Source organism: Hipposideros armiger, unplaced genomic scaffold (genome assembly GCF_001890085.2).
Source record: "Hipposideros armiger isolate ML-2016 unplaced genomic scaffold, ASM189008v1 scaffold_783, whole genome shotgun sequence".
NCBI classification, from domain to species: Eukaryota; Metazoa; Chordata; class Mammalia; order Chiroptera; family Hipposideridae; genus Hipposideros; species Hipposideros armiger.
The window spans coordinates 597,550-613,682 of record NW_017732133.1 but is presented as its reverse complement, the minus strand read 5'-3'; the positions used below and the strand labels follow the sequence as shown (position 1 = coordinate 613,682).

The 16,133-nt window shown below is 39.2% G+C and overlaps 1 long non-coding RNA gene across 1 annotated transcript in view; it reads right to left on the bottom strand.

The window, feature by feature from the left end:
• Positions 1 to 2,810: 2,810 nt before the first annotated feature.
• The window catches only part of LOC109374076 (uncharacterized), a 22,635-nt gene continuing 9,312 nt past the window's right edge, over positions 2,811 to 16,133 (bottom strand). The window contains exons 2-3 of the long non-coding RNA XR_002122336.1: positions 8,041 to 8,071; positions 2,811 to 3,334 (exon numbers count right to left, since the gene is read on the bottom strand). This is a non-coding gene — a long non-coding RNA (uncharacterized LOC109374076). The remainder of the gene's footprint in view (positions 3,335 to 8,040; positions 8,072 to 16,133) is intronic.

Genomic DNA, 16,133 nt, shown 5'->3' with positions numbered 1-16,133 from the left:
TTATACTCAAGATTTCAGAAAGGGCTAAGAACTCCTACTTAAACACTCATGCAACAATAGGCCTGAGGATGCAGTGGGAGCCGGATATCCATTGAGTCTCAGTCCTAAATCAACCTAGGCGTCACATCCAGGAACTGGGATGTAACACCCACTTCCCAGCCTCTCATTTTCCACTTTTTGTGACAGGAGGCTCACTTCTCACTAAGTAACTATTCAACTGCTGGACAGCTCAAGAGGTTTTTTTAATGTTGAGCCAAAATCCATTTCAAGGTTTTCAAATATCTGAAGACAGAACTTCTCCAAGACTCCCCCCTTCCCCCCATTTAGTTTAACTCTTAATTTTTCAAACATCACTAGTATACATCATTGTTTCCAGACCCTGCACTATGATTCCCCTTCTTTAAAGGGCCCTTCTTCCGCCTTCACAGTTAAACTCCTAAAAAAGCTGACTGCATCTGCCATATTCATTTGTCACCTGTCTCACCCTCAACCTCTATTTAACTCTGGTCTCTACCTCCACTGTCCACTGGAAACTGCTCTTGGGAAGGTCTCCAATGATCTCTGTTTTAAGGCGGACTGTCTTATTTGACTGCATAGCAGCATGCAACACAATTGAATAACTTAGTTTTAATTTTAAAAACTTTTTGGAGAGATTTTATTTTTTATTTTGAAACAATCTCAAACTAACAGAAAAGTTATAATACAAAGAATATTTTCTCTTGAACCATTTAAGAATACATGGCAGACAGCTGCCCCATAACTCCTGTGGATGAAAAAGGGGCCTCATACGAAACTTGACAAGCTCAGAGAAGGCCAGCATGGCAGGCTCTACAAACTCTGAGACAGAAATTAACAACATAAGATGGTCTGAACATAAAAATTCCTAACTAAAAGCGAGGCATGGCCGGTAGTCACATCCATGGCCTGTAGCTTCTTTGACAAAGGTCAATCTTTACCTTAAGTGACCCTGTCTATTGTCTTTTTGCATCTAAGATAACATACCCTTAGAATGCCAGAGTAGTCCATTTTTCTGGACTCCTCAAGGCACATCCCACTGCACCAGAGCACCAGACTACAGAACCCCTCATTGTTATCCTGTTCCCAAATACCATCTCTATGTGCTGCTGTAAATGTTAATTGTTAACTATTCTGTGCTCAACGATATAAAAGAAGTATGTGTCTCTCCATTTTACTTTGTATCCAATCCCAGAGATTTTCCCACTTTGCTCTCTCCCACCCCCTTAATCTACCACCAATGGATTTAATGTAACCCTCCTTGTGTCTCCTCCTTTGAGTCTAATGTATAAAATAAGCTGTGAAACTGCCATTTTCTGGAGCATTTTCTTAATCCGTTTAGATTTTGCTTCCCGGCAATTGTCAGTTTGGCTCAAACTTCTCTACAGGTTTGGACGTTTCTTATGTCAATACTCCAAATAACTTACTTAGCATGTATTTCCCATAAACAAAAATGTTCTCTACAATTCCCCCAAATCAGAAAATTATGACTGATACATTAATAGTTGCCCTTTACTCCTCAGTCCTCACTCAAGCTTCACCGATTATCTCAAGTGTTCCAGTGACTGCTGAGTGACCCTCCTGTGGATCCCGCTCACCCTGCCTGGCCTGCTACACTGCAGCCTGACCCACTCTCTGGTGTGGATGCCTACTTTTCATGGCCCTTCCCAGTGGCTTTTAGACTGAATTGTTCAGGAGGGGAAGGGAAAAGAAGAGGAAGAGAAAGCTCACTTCTTTTTTTTTGTTAACTATAGTAAAATATACATAACACAAAATTTACCATTTTAACCATTTTTAAGTGTACAGTTCTGTGGCATTAAGTATATTCACACTGTTGTGCAACCATCACCACCATCCATCTTCAGGACATCTTCCCAAACTGAAACTCTGTACCCATTCAACACTAACTCCCCATTTCTCCCTTGTCCAGCCCCCGGCAACAACCATTCTATTATACTTTCTGTCTCTATGAATTTGACTAGTTATCTCATGTAAGTAGAATCATATAACTATTTTTGTCTTTTTGAGACTGGTTTATCTCACTTAGCATAATATCGTCAAGGTTCATCCATGTGGTAGCATGTGTCAGAATTTCTTTCCTTTCTGAGGCTGAATAATACCCGATTGCATGTCTGTGCTACATTTTGTTTATCCAATCATCTGTTGATAGGCAGTTAGGTTGTTTCTAACTTTTGGTGCTATGAATGCTGTAATAACTATGGGTGTAAAAATATCTGCTTGAGTTGCTGTTTTCAATCCTTTTGATACACACCCAGAAGTGGAATTGCTGTCATATAGTAATTCTGTTTTTAATTTTTTGAGGAACTGCCATACTGTTTTCCATAGTGGTTGTACCATTTACACACTAGCAATATGCTAAGATTCAAATTTCTCCACCTCATCACCGACACGTTTCTGTTTCTATGATAACAGCAATCCTAATGGATGTGCAGTGGTAGCTCACTGTGATTTTGGTTTGCATTTCCTTAGTTGTTAACAATGTCAAGTGTCTTTTCATCTGCTTATGGATATCTGTGTATTTTTTTTAGAGAAATGTCTATTAAAGTCATTTTTTCCATTTTTGAACAGGACTGTTTGGTTTTAATTGTTGAGTTTTAGGCGTTCTATATGTATTCTGGATATTAGTCCCTAATTAGATATATGATTTGCAAATAGTTTCTCCCACTGTGTAGGTTGACTTTTCATTCTTTTGATAGTATCTTTCAGTGTACAAAAGTTTTAAATTTTGATGAACTCCATTTTATCTATTTTTTCTTCTGTTACTTGTACTTTTGGTGTCATATCCAAGAAACCACCGCCAAATACAATGTCGTAAAGCTTTCCCCCTATGTTTTCTTCTAAGAGTTTTATACTTTTATACTTCTTTATACTTTTATACTTTTAGCTCTTATGCTGAGGTTTTTGACCCATTTTGAATTAATTTTGTTTATGGCATAAATTCAGGGTCAGACATCATTCTACTGCATATGCATACCATTTTCCCACTACCAATTGATGAAAAGATTGTCTTTTCCCCTACTGAATAGTCTTGGCACCACTGTTGGAAATCATTTGACCACATAAGTAAGGGTTTTTTTCCCTGGGATCTCTATTCTATTCCACTGGTTTATATGTCTGTCTTTATGCCTGTATCACAATGTTTTGATTACTGCAACTTTGTAGTAAGGTTTAAATCAAGAAGCAAATCCTCCAACTTTGTTCTTCTTTTTCAAGAATATTTTGGCTATTTCGGGGGGGGGGAAGGGGGGGGAAGTCCTTCAAGATTCCATGTGAATTTGGGAGTGGATTCTTCTTATTCCTGCAAAAAACATTACCGAGATTTTGAATCGAATTACATTGAATCTGTAGATCCTGTTGAGTTTTACTGACTTAACAATATTAAGTCTTCCAATCCATGAGCTATCTTTCCATTTATTTAGATCTTTTTTAAAATTTCTTTCAGTAATACTTGACAGTTTTCAGTAAGGCAAGCTGAGAATATGGGGGCCCTGATTGCCCTCACCCCACCTCATTTGTAGGTCACAGGTTCCATGCTGAGAAAGGCAAGCCAAGAAAACCAGAACCTACCACCCTCACCCAGCTTGCAAAACAGAAGTATCACACAGAAGGGGGCCACTGTCCTGGCCCCAACCTCCCCACCCTAGGAGATTTTGTCCAGAGGGAAAGGCAGACCTTAAAAACAAAGAAATCTGAAACTCTTTTCAAAGACACTGTCTTTATTTGAAACATAGTGTGGAGAAGTTCAAGCTTAACAATGTTCTCAAAAACAATGGAAGCTTTGGTGTTAAGCAATTAAGAGGAGGCTGGTAGAGTCATGAGAGCAACAAGCTAAACTGTGAATCAGCTAACTTCCTAGAAAGGACCAGAGAAAAAGACAACATAAAAGAGGTCTCACAGGGTAAGAACAAACCTCAAAGACTGGCCTCAAAAATCACCAGTGCCTGAACTTAATTGGATCAAACTGTAGAGCAATACATGTCCCCAAGGCTTTGTCAAAAACAATAGTGACCAGCAGGCAATTAGTGAAATCTAAACACTGGAGGGAGGGAGGGAGAGNGAGACTAATATCAAGAACACAGCTCCTTACACATTTTAGCCTCTTCCCTCCTAACAGAAGCACAAAAGCAGCTGGTCTGAACATAAGGTTATAAAATCCAAATGCATTTTCAATAGAGTTGTTGGCACTTACTAGATGTGTGATCTTAGGCACATTTATTAACATCTCTGACACTCACTATCTGCCCACTAGTCATTGTAAAGATTACCTGAGAGCCTGTATACAGACCTAACTTATGCCTGATTCATAATTCAATTTGTTCTCAACACAGCAGAATGATCTTGTTAACTTCTGCGGGTCATGTCATTCCTTTCGTCAAAACCCTTTAGCCACCCTCTATTTACAATTTAAACCATCTCCCCTTCCTGTTTCACTTTTCTCCTCAGGACTTAGGAAGAAAACATAACTAACACATTATATAATTTACTTACTTATCCTGTTTATTGTCTGACTTCCCCTACTAGAATGTAAGCTCCATGAAGGCACAGATTTCTGTCTACTTTGTCAATTGTTGTATCTCCAAAGCCTACAGCAGAGCCTGGCACATAGTAGGTGCTCCATTAAGATTTGTTGAATGAATACATGAATAAAAACAAACGTTTAATAACAGGTAGCTGCCACCACCACCATTATCATTTAATCTCTCTGAACTTCACTTTTTCACCTGTAAAGGAGGAATGGTAATCATGCCTTACCTACCTCAAGTTTAATGCTAAGAGAATATCAATGACATGACAGCCCCACTATGTAAATGCAAGGCATGGTTTTTTCCTTATTTTTCCTGATCACATTTATATCTTCAACTCATTGCCGATCTTCAACCTGAGAGATCTATGTTCCTTCTGGATCTATATTATTTTCAGACAAATATGCATGGTGACAACAACTCCAACCCTGAGCCCAAATTTTCTCTCCTTTAGGATGCCTTCCCTAATTATCAATTACACATTTTATTCACATCCCCTCCTCATGAAGGGCTGACTAAAGATTTACCCAGTGGCTCAGATGCCATAAAACATAGTTTCCTAATATCAGTATTTTGTCCTTAAAGCACTCCTTATAATTCTTTATGTAATAAAACAAAACAGATTTCTTTTAAACTGAAATGTCCTCACCTCTGAATCTAGAATCCCTTTTCTCCTCAAGTCTCCCCTAGGGCAGGCAGGCAACATTTTTTTTAAAATCATCTTTTCTTTTTTTGGTCCCCTCCAACCGTTCTAACAAGGTAAGTCTTCAGGGAAAGTATTAAGGGCTGCCTTGAATATACACGTCTGGCAGTTCACTATGGACTTCACTGGCTTCTGTGATTTCACACCTTAAACACACCTTTGGGAGGGTCCCTCACTCTCTGGAGACTTCTCATATATCAGGGAAAAACAAAACTTCAGCAAGATCCTAGCAATTTCATCATTTAAAGAAATATGCTGTTTGGTTCAGATTCTTCAGAAAACACATTATGCCAAAACAAATGGGTAAAATGTTAACAAGAGGTGAAGCTGGTTTTTACAAGCAAGATTTCTATACTCTCACCTTTTCCCACAAACAGCCATACCTGGCTAGTTATTCCTACAGGTTTAAATTAGCATCACTAACACAGATACTTCTAAACTTACCAAGAGGTCAACAATTCCTAATTTAACACCCAACAGAACCACTTGGAGGGCTTTCTTAAAAACACAGATGACAGTAGGTCTGGGTGGGGCTGAGAATCTGCATTTCTAATTGGTTTCTAATGATGCTGATGCTCTGAGAACCACTGCATTAGGTAAGCAGTTTGCATTTACTTAACAGCAGGTATTCATACAGGTTATTATGAAGATGTGTCTCCTTTTGTTGAGCTGTCAAAAAAACAAAGCCCTTTTAGGTCCATCCATATCATTGCAAATGGTAAGATTTCATTCTTCTTTATGGCCATGTAAAACTCCATTGTATAAATGTACTACAGTTTCTTAGCCCATTCATCTACCAATGGGCATTTTGGTTGTTTCCATGTCTTGGCTATTGTGAACAGTGCTGCAGTAAACACAGGGGTGCATATATGTTTTTGAATTAGCATTTTGGAAGTGGTAGGTCATAAGGTCATTTCATTTCCAGTTTTTTTAAATACCTCCATAGTGATTACTATAGTGGCTGCACCAATCTGTAGCCACAATATTGCTACGGGGATATGAAAAACAGTTTGGGGAATATAATAATGTTATAAAGATTTTGTAGGGTGTCAGATGGACACTTGTCTTATTTAGGACACCACTTCATGGACGGTGTAGATGCATGACCACTGCGCTGTACACCTGAAGCTGAAGCTGAATAATATTCAATGTCAACAATTTAATATATATATATTGTCACAGGATGTGGAGTACAGCGTAGAGAAGAGAGTCAATGGAACTGTAACAGCTATATATGATGTCAGAGGGGTGGTAGATTGGAGGAGGGGGTTATCACTTTGTGACGGGTGTAAATGTCTAACTATTACATTGTTTTGTACACCTGAAACTTAAAAAAANAAAAAAAAAAAACAAAAACAGATGTCAAAACAGAGACAAATGGTATGTTGATAATATCCAATAAGGATTTTTTTTTAATTAAAGCTTATTGGGGTGACAACTGTTAGCAAAGCTACATAGATTTCAGGTGTACAATTCTGTAATACATCATCTATATATCACATTGTGTGTTCACCACCCAGAGTCAGTTCTCTTTCCATTCCAATAAGGATTTTTAAAGAAGCTATCCTAAAAATGATTCAACAATTACCAATTCTCTTAAAACAAAGAAATAAATAGAAATTCTCAGCCTAAAGTAGGTTTTATAGAAGTAGAAATAACAGAATTGAAAAAAAATATAAATATGTGATATATGTGTATATATACATATATATGTGCATATGTGTGTGCGTGCGTGTGTGTGTGTGTGTGTGTGTGTGTGTGTGTGTGTGTGTATAGTGGAGATGACAAAGAATATAATTAGTGACCTTGAGGACAGATCAACAGAAATTACATAGTTTGAACAACAGAGAGAAAAATAGACTAATAAAAACGAACAGATTCTCAGAGGCCTGTAAGGACATTAACTGAATAGCTAACATTCGTATGACTGAGTCCCAGAGGGAAAGCAGAGAGAGAGTGGGATTGAAAAAGTATTCAAAGAAATAATTAACGGCTGAAAAATCTCCCAAATCTGGGGGAAAACATAAACCCACTTGTTGAAGAAGCTAAATGAACCTTAAATTGGATACAACTAAAGAAATACATGCCAAGATGCATCATAATAAAACTTCCGAAAAATGAAGACAAAAAAATCTTGAAAGCAACTAAAGTGAAATGACACATTTCTAAGAAAGGACCAATCTGAATGGTCCAATCTGAATGATAGCAATGTCTCATCTAAAAGAATGAAGGCCAGAAGGAAGTGGTACAACATTTTTCAAGTTTCTTGCAAGAAAATTACTGTCATATGCAAATTTTGTATCTGGCAAAAATATTCTTCAAGAATAAAAGAGAGGAATGACATCGACAGGACGGAGGAGTAGGCAGCTCCAAACACCCATCCCACCACAGAAACATAAAAAAAAATCAAAAGCTGTAAGAACCAACTCTGTCAGAACTCTGGAAAATACTGGAAGATGTACACCAACCAAACAAATGCTGAGTCAAGAAAAAGGCAACTTTAAAATGTTAAGAAATTTTTGCAATATTTTCATTTGTCCTTCTCCCACCCCCTCCCCATGAAATACTGTTGTCAATAAAAAACAACATGACTAGACTCTATATCCCTCTACCAATTCAGTTTAGAGGAAATACCATGTGAATATAATCAGCAAAATACAGATTGTGGCAAACTCTACAGGGCAAAAAACCTGGCTTCTTCAACAAATAAATTATAAGAAAAAAGAGATATGGGGCAGCCCAAGTTTCAAAGAGATGTAAGATCAATTACAATATTACCTTTGTTGGATCCAGATTCAAACAAATGCATCTACAAGACAATCAGAAATTTGAGTGAAGTTTAGATATTTGATAATGTAAAGAAATTATTTTTTTTAAATTAATGATGACGTGGTTAATGAATGAAATGAAGTAAAGGGAAGCAGAGGAAAAGAGTGAAGGAAGTAAGTGAGCTGAAATTGTTAAAATTGGGTGATAGTACTTCCATGGGTAGGTGATACCTACATGGGGTAGGGGTGGTACCTTCATAGGGATCTTTACTGTATTCTGTATACTTTTGTAAATGTTTGAAATTTCCCAAAATAAAGGGTTTTCTTGCTTGTTTTTTTTTCAAAAAGTAGTAAAACTAAGATTTAAATCCAGGTCTGTCTCATTCTGAAGCTAGTTCTTAATATGTTTTCTGTTTTCCTTTAAAACTAACTTAAATACTTCATTTATTTATCTTTAATTATATTTTCCCTTGACTCATTAGCCAACATTTAAGAAAATACTTCCCATCCCAATGTCAACCCAATAAAGAACAACTGACTACCTTTATAGATGAGATGCACTTTAAAGAAGTTAGATATAAAATAAGGTTTTTATTTTTCCAGTTTTTTTCCAAATTAAAAATTAGCTACATTTATACAATGAGGGCAATTTTAATGAAAAAGATGGTTTTTGGAAAGGTAAAAACAGCTTACCTCATGGATCATGGATCACGATGAGAGGTATTACAACCTTCCTGGAGGCATTTGGAGATGTGTAGGGTTTTTTTTGTTCCTGTAACTTGGGGACATTACTGGGTTCAGTGAGGGGGAGCAGGGATACTAAATGTCTTCAGTGCTGGGGTTCTCCTGTACAATGAAGAGTTGTCCTACCTCTAAAGGCAACAGAATCCCTGGTGAGAAGCACCAACTAAGAGGTAACATTCCAACAGAAGAAAGGGCAAGGAAAAAGGTTCGTCTGACTCTTATGCTTGTTAGCTCAAGAGTTACCTTGGGGACAAAAACCTCATTATTCTACAAGAGAAGTAACAAGTAGACACTGTTATTGCATTTGTTTTAGATAGCACTTTTTTCTAAAGCAGAGACGCTAACATACAGTAAGTCTGGAACATAGAAGCTGTCCACAAATGGAGGCTACCAGTAGTATTGGTCCCTCTGGAGTCATACACAGCACAGACAGACCAGGGAGGACCTAACAAGGTCCCAAGTGGGAAACTCTGGATTTCTTGGTGAAAGAGAGCTCCCCCTGGTGGAGTGGTTAGATTCCAACAAGTGCACAATCAACTGAGAACTATTTTCAGCAAGCGTTGAATTCCAATACCTTTAAATCCATACTCCTTTACTTTTCCTTATATTATCCAATCCATACTTAAGGGAAAAAATCCTGCAAAGTTCCCTATATAGGAGAACTAAGGTGAACTTGGGCAAAACCCAGAGTGGCAGTAAGAAAATCATCAAGGGGTACTGCCAAGAAAAATTACTCAACACATCTCTTGGATGACTGCTGGTAGTAGCAGCAAGACCAGCGGTGTCAAAGTGGCGGGAAATCAGGGCATACTCCCAGCTTAGAACTTTTAACAGTAAGAAAATGTGAGGGGCAAGTGGCAGTAAGAGTTTAAGTAACAGCACCCTTCCTCTTGGAGTACCACGTGAAAAATCAAAACGTGGGAAGGTGGAGAGAGATCTGAGATGGCAGAGTAGACAAACAATGTGCCTGCTTCCTTCTGTGAACACATGAAAATTACCACTAAGTTACAGAACAATCAACCTGAAGAACCATGTGAAGCCTGGCTGAACAAAAGTTTTATAACTAAGGATATAAAGAAGCAGCAATGTGGAGACTGCTAGGAGGGACAGAGAAGTGAAACGGGTCGGCCCCAAACCTCCGTGTGGTGGTTGAGAACCAGGAGGGTTATCTTGGCAACAGAGGTTCCCCCCAGAGTAGTGAGGGACCCAAGCTCCACACCAGACTCCCCAGTCCAGAGTAATGCTGCCAGGAAGAGGAACCCACACAACATCTGGCTGTGAAAAACAGTGGGCCGACAATCCAGGTGGGATGGAAAGCTGCAGGAAACCCAGACATCCTCTCAAAGGAACTGCACACAGACTCTCACTCCCAGGCACTGACCCTGGGCTCTGGCAGAGGGACAGTGACTCTGCAGTGTCGGAGGCACATGGCGGGCAGACTGAGGTGTGTAGCTTTAGGGTGAGTATTGGAGGACAGTAGCCATTTTCCCTGTGTGGGGTCTTCCTCCTGGGAAGCTGGCATGTGGGCGCATCATCTTTCCTGTGTTGAGCCCTCCTCTCACACTCATGGCCAAATCTGAATCCGAATTGGTGTGGTGAGCTCTGTTGGTACCCCATCCCCCCCAACTCCCCCAAGACAAGAGGCACTTTCTCCTGAGCAGCCAGCCCTGCCCACATTGCACTCTTTCCTGGAAAACTATTAAGAGTCCAGGGGCTCCAAGTGGGTGGCACTCTGGCCTTGGGGTACTCTGAGACTTTTGCTGAGTAGCTGCACGCTCAGCACTAGCACCAAGCCAGAATCTACATTAACCCTGTGACCACAACTCTTCCCAGTCTAGTGACTCCCTGAGACCCTGCCTCACCCAACTGCATGAGGCTTTATCAGTGAGTGAACCTTAAGGGACCCAGCAGGTGGCAGCAGGCCTCGGGGTGTCCTGGCTTTTTACGGAGCTACCCCAGGCCCAGTACTGATGGCAGCTGTTCTGAGTTCNGGATCCCACATGAGGGCCAGTGACACTGCGCCCTTTACAGCCAAGATGGTGAACAACGGCTCAACCTGGAGCTGGGCTGCCGTGAGTTGCCGGCGACGGCGTAGGCTGCAGCCCTGCTGCAGTGGGCTGCCATAAGCTACCGTGCATGGCCAGCAGCCAGCATGAGCGGCCAGCAGCTGGTGTAAGCTGCCAAGAGCCACTGTGAGTGGCCATCCAGAGGCCAGTGACCGATCTGCCTCACCCGGGAAGAATGCAATGATAATATCAACATGGGCCAGTGAAGCGACGTCCTCCACAACTAGACTGAAGAACCAAAGAACAGCAACTTGTCTGCTCCCCTTCCCCGATTCCCCAACACTGTTCCCCTCTCCCAATTCCCCAATAAAAATCTTAAAAAAATAATAATAATATAAGGTAGCAAAAATGTGTTTTTCTTATCCTTTCTTCTACTGATTTAAAATGGACTGTAAAACACAAAATGTATATAGTTATATTGTAGGGCCTATACAAATTGAAATATATAGGTGTAGGTGGGAATAGAGCTGTATTAAAGTAAGGATGCAACACAAGAAAATAATTCAAATCCACAAGAACAAATGAGGGAAACCAGAAAGGGCAAAAACAGGGTTAATATAACAAGCTAATATCCAGAGTATATAAAGAACTCTCACAACTCAACAAAAAAACGAATGACCCAATTTAAAAATGGGCAAAGGATTTGAATAGACATTTCTCCCAAAAAAGATATACAAATGGCCAAAAAGCATGAAAAGATGTTCAATATTATTAGTCAGTGAAAATGGCAATTCCTCAAAATGTTAAACATGGAGTCACCATGTGACTAAGCAATTCCACTCCTGGATGTATTCCCCAAGAGCAATTAAAAATACGTCCACAGAAAATCATGTTCACAAAAATTTGTAAGAGCATTATTTATAGAAACCAAAAGCAGAAACAACCCAAATGTTCATCAATCCAAGTGGATAAACAAAATATGGACTATCCATACAATGTGATATTATTCAGCAATAAAATGGGTGAAGTATTGATACATGCCACAACATGGATGAACCCCCAAAACATAACATGCTAAGTTAAAGAAGCCAGACACAAAACATCTTGTGTACTATTCATTTATATGAAATGTCCTGAATAGTCAAATCTACAGGGACAGAAAGTAGATTAGTGGTAGCCAGGGACTAGGGAGAAAGTAGAATGGGGACTGATTGCTAATTGGTACAGAATTTGTTTATGATCTGATGAAAATGTTCCGAATTTAGATGTTGGTAATAATGTCACAGCTTTGTATACACACTAAAATTACTGAATATTTTAAAAGGGTGAATTTTATGGTATGTGAATTTCTTCTCAATAATAAAAACATAGGCAAGAGATCTGAACGGACATTTCTCAAAAAAAAGATGGCCAAATAAGCACATGAAAAGATGCTCACCATCACCAGTCATTAGGGAAATGCAATTAAAACCACAACAAGATACCATTTCATGCCCACTAGGATGACCATGATCAAACAGTCTGATAAGTGTTGGTGAGGGTATGACAAAATGATAGCCCTTACAAACTGCTGGTGGTAATGTAAATGGTAAACTACTTTGGAAACAATCTGACAGTTCCTCAAATGAATAAGCGAAGTTAGCATACAACCCCAGAATTTTACTCTTAGGTATATACTCCCTCCCAAATGAAAACACATGCCCACACAAACACCTGTACACAAATTTCAAAATAGTATTACTCATAATAGCCCCAAAGTGGAAACAATGCAAATGTCCATCAATTGATGAATGTATAAAACAATATGATTGGAAGCAGGCTACCTGGCACTACTGTCTTCCCCACACTGTCCCCAGTGCCAGTGGGGCCCAGTGGGTAACTGTGCCTCCAACTCGACCTGGTATCCATGAGGAGAAAAGAAGTGGTGGGTGGTGGGATAGTTGGCACCATCCTTCCCATCTCCCCTCCCTGTGATGTCTACAGGGCCCAGCAGAAAAATGAGCTTCACGTGCACCCTGGAGCAACAAAGTGGGATGAATCACCCTTTCACTTCCCCTTTCCCAGATGGCCATGGGGCCCAGTGGGGAGCTGATCATCTTTTCTTCCCCCAGGGAGCTGGTCTTATACGCCCACTCAAAAGCAACAAGACAGTACAGGGCAGTGCCCCACTTTCCCCACAAAGGTGTCAACAGAGCTGATGGGGAAGCTGAAATTCCACTTCATTCATGTGCAAGGAGGCAGTGGAAGTGCTCTACTTTTGTTGTGGTGGTGTCAACAAGGCTGAACAGGAAGCTGAGCATACACACTCACCTCGTTCTTGAGCTACACTTCAACAGGGAGAATACTCATTAAGAAGAAATAGGATCCAAAATATCTACAATACAATCAAAATCACCTGTCATACCAAGAAACAAGAATATCACAACTCGAATGGGAAGAGACAATTAACAGACGTCAGGGCCGGCCGAATGGCGCAATGGTTAAGAACTGGCTTGGGATGCCAGAGGGCCCCGGTTCGGATCCCACATATGAGGACCAGTGACACTGCCCTCCACAGCTAAGATNGTGTTTGTTTCTCTTCTCTCAGGAGATCACAGTCCCAAGCTGCTTGCTTTCCAATGTCCAAAACCCATTTTTATATATTTTGTCAGGTTTTCTAGTTGTTTTAAAGCAGGAGGGTAATTCTGGTCTCTGTTGTTTTATCTTGGTTGAAACCAGAAATCTCCTTTGGCCCTCTTCAAATATTGTACATCAACTTTGCATAGAAACATAAATTTATAGTCCACCTGTATATAATTGCTGATTAATTATATACAGCTCAATTACATTAGTACAGTCAGAAGTTCTGTGTTTAAATCTTGACTGTTCATTGTCAGCTATATGAACCGTTTTGAGCTTCAATTTTCTCTTCTGAGTAATGAGGATTATTATGTCTACTTTCTTAGGCTGCTGTGAGGATGAAAAGACATTGTGTGTGTGTGTGTGTGTTTCTAGTACAATGTCTGGCATATAAGTGTTCAATAGCGTTTGCTATTTTAATTTGCAAACCAATATCTGTAAGATCTTTTTGTTTCTTTCCCTTCTTAGTCTGTGTTCACTTCATTTCCCTGTTATTTTTATAAGAACTGTAAAGTATTCGCTTCATTACCTGTTAACAGTCCTGCCAGTAGTTAGTAATGGTTGAGCTTTTCAAGAAGAATTATAAGAACATTAATTATCTCCATTCACAATGGAACTTATCTCATGTGCCTGGTTGTTAGAGTCAGGAGAAAAAGGGTTTGACTAGTATTCCTGTCATTTCAATGCACAATCATGTATTATTTAACTGTTGCTAATGACAGACATTTTGCTCACTCTATTCTATAGTTTGCCTTTATCCCAAAAAGTCCCTCAAAATGACTCAGCTGTAGGATTAATCACACGCTCACTAATTACCTCATACTTAAAACTTAGAACAGTTACAGACTATTACTCATGCTGTTAAGAAGAACTGTCAGAAAGTAAGAGTTTGACATAAAAAATATCCTTCTTCACAAGAAAGTCATCACACAAGAAACTGGGGTCTGAGATGGACTAAGGAGTTCTTAGGTCACTACTTTCCCTTCCATTTTCCTGACACACAGTGTTCTGCCAAAATCTACATGTGTACTTTTTGGAGAGAATCTGTGGGGACTGCATGAAGAGATGCCCAGGAGGTCAGAAGCGTGGTATAATCCTTCCCAGACTCTCACAGCACTAGCACTCCAGCCTACATCAGAATCACTTTGGGTGCTTGTGGAAAATGCAAATTCCTTGGCCCTACCCTCAAAATGTCTGAGTCGGTAAGTCTGGTGAGGAGTGTAATGATCTGTATTATCAAAAGACTCCAGCTCATTCTGATGTAGGAGGCCCCCTGCCCACACTTAAAGAAATGTTGTCAATATGATTAGATTTTACATAGCAATCGTGGTAGAATTTGAGGTTGAAAAACTTTAAGTATGCACGGGGAAAGCAGAGATGGAAGCCCAAGTATATGAGTGAACCTATGAAAACTATATAAATATTTTTATGTTCACGAATAATAACAACAAAAACACTTAAGCTTATTCTATGCCAGGCACTTTTTATATCTTAAGTCATATAATCCTCACCACAATGCTATTAAGTGATTATCACTATCCCCATTTTTAAAAAATAATTTATTTTTTNGAGAGAACCCTGCCATCCTAGGGTGACTGTGTCTGCATGCCTAAGGCTGTGCCCTGGTGCTCAAAGGAGTCACATCAGAGGCTTTGGAGTGTGGAGAAAACAGACTTCACTAAAATGGTCTAGTCAAGTCTCTAAACAAACAGACAAGCAAAAACAAAACAAGTCTGGTAGGGAAGAGTGGATCTAGAGATATCATTAGAAACTACCTGTAAAAGGGTCCAAATATCAGATTTTACAAAGACTTCAAAGCGACCACTATAAATATGTTCAAAGAACTAAAGGAAACCATGCTTAAAGAAGGAGCTATGATGACAAAGTCTCATCAAATAAAGAGACAGAAATTATAAAAAAGAAACAAATGAAAATTCAGACATTGAAAAGTAAATAATGAAAAATTCACTACAGGGGTTCATCAGCAGGTCTGATACAGCAAAAGGAAAAATTAGATAACTGGAAGATAGATTGACAGAGATTATGCACTCTGAAGAACAGAGAAAAAAGAATGAAGAAAAAATTAACAGATTCAGAAAAATGTTGGACATCACTAAGTGTACCAACAGGCACATAATGAATGTACCAGAAGGAGAGGTGAGAAAGGAGCAGAAAACTTCCCATATTTGATGAAAAACATTAATCTACACATCCAAGAAGGTCAACAAACTCCAACTAGGATAAACAGAAAGAGATCCACACCAAGATACATCATGGTAAAAAATTCTGAAAGCCAAACACAAAGAGAAAAATGTTCTTCATGTACAAGGGAACCTTAAAAAGATTTAAGCTGACTTCTCATCAGAAACAAATGGAGACTAAAAAGGAAAGAGGTAACATAGTCAAAGTACTGAAAATTATACACTGTCAACCAAAACACTTATACCCAGGAACATTATTTTTCAAAAGTTACGGGGAAACACATTCCCAAATAAACAAAAAAACAGGGAATTTCTTGCTAGCAGACCCAGCTTATAAGAAGTATTAAAGAGTGTTCTTCAGATTCAAGGCAAGTGACTCAAGAAGTTAATGTGAATCCAAGTAAAAAAATAAAAAATATTGATAAATTACAACACAGTATAATATGAAAGACTGTAATTATATAAGAATATAAGATAGCGGGCCGGCCAAGTGGTGCGTTGGTTAAGAGCTGGCTTGGGACGCCAGAGGGCCC